At 36.2% G+C, this 354-nt stretch overlaps 1 protein-coding gene across 6 annotated transcripts in view; it reads left to right on the plus strand.

Moving 5' to 3' along the window:
- KIAA0922 (KIAA0922 ortholog) overlaps window positions 1–354 on the plus strand; it is a 73,911-nt gene that overhangs the window by 40,913 nt on the left and 32,644 nt on the right. The window lies entirely within an intron of this gene.

Genomic DNA, 354 nt, shown 5'->3' on the forward strand with positions numbered 1-354 from the left:
TACAACTGCATCTCTGGTTTCCCATTAATTAAATCAACCATTATGGGACTGTGAAGGCAGAATGGTTTATACAGTACTGGCGAGAGTGGCTGTTATGGAAAGTAGGGTAATGAGGTAATACAGATGTGCACATCATTTGTTCTTGTAAGCTAGAATTCCACAGGCAAAACAATCAACTCCTTGCAGTTTCTTTATGCTGCAAATCCTCTGAATCCAGGGGATTTAAAATTATTTATAGAGTCTTGCAGTCTATTAGAACAGCTTTTTTTAGACATTTTTGCCAGTTTTCCCTTCTGACTGGAGAAGAAGAAACTGCTTAAGAGTCCAGATTAAAATAATATTTTTTAACATACT

Source organism: Corvus brachyrhynchos, unplaced genomic scaffold (genome assembly GCF_000691975.1).
Source record: "Corvus brachyrhynchos isolate BGI_N302 unplaced genomic scaffold, ASM69197v1 scaffold175, whole genome shotgun sequence".
NCBI classification, from domain to species: domain Eukaryota; kingdom Metazoa; phylum Chordata; class Aves; order Passeriformes; family Corvidae; genus Corvus; species Corvus brachyrhynchos.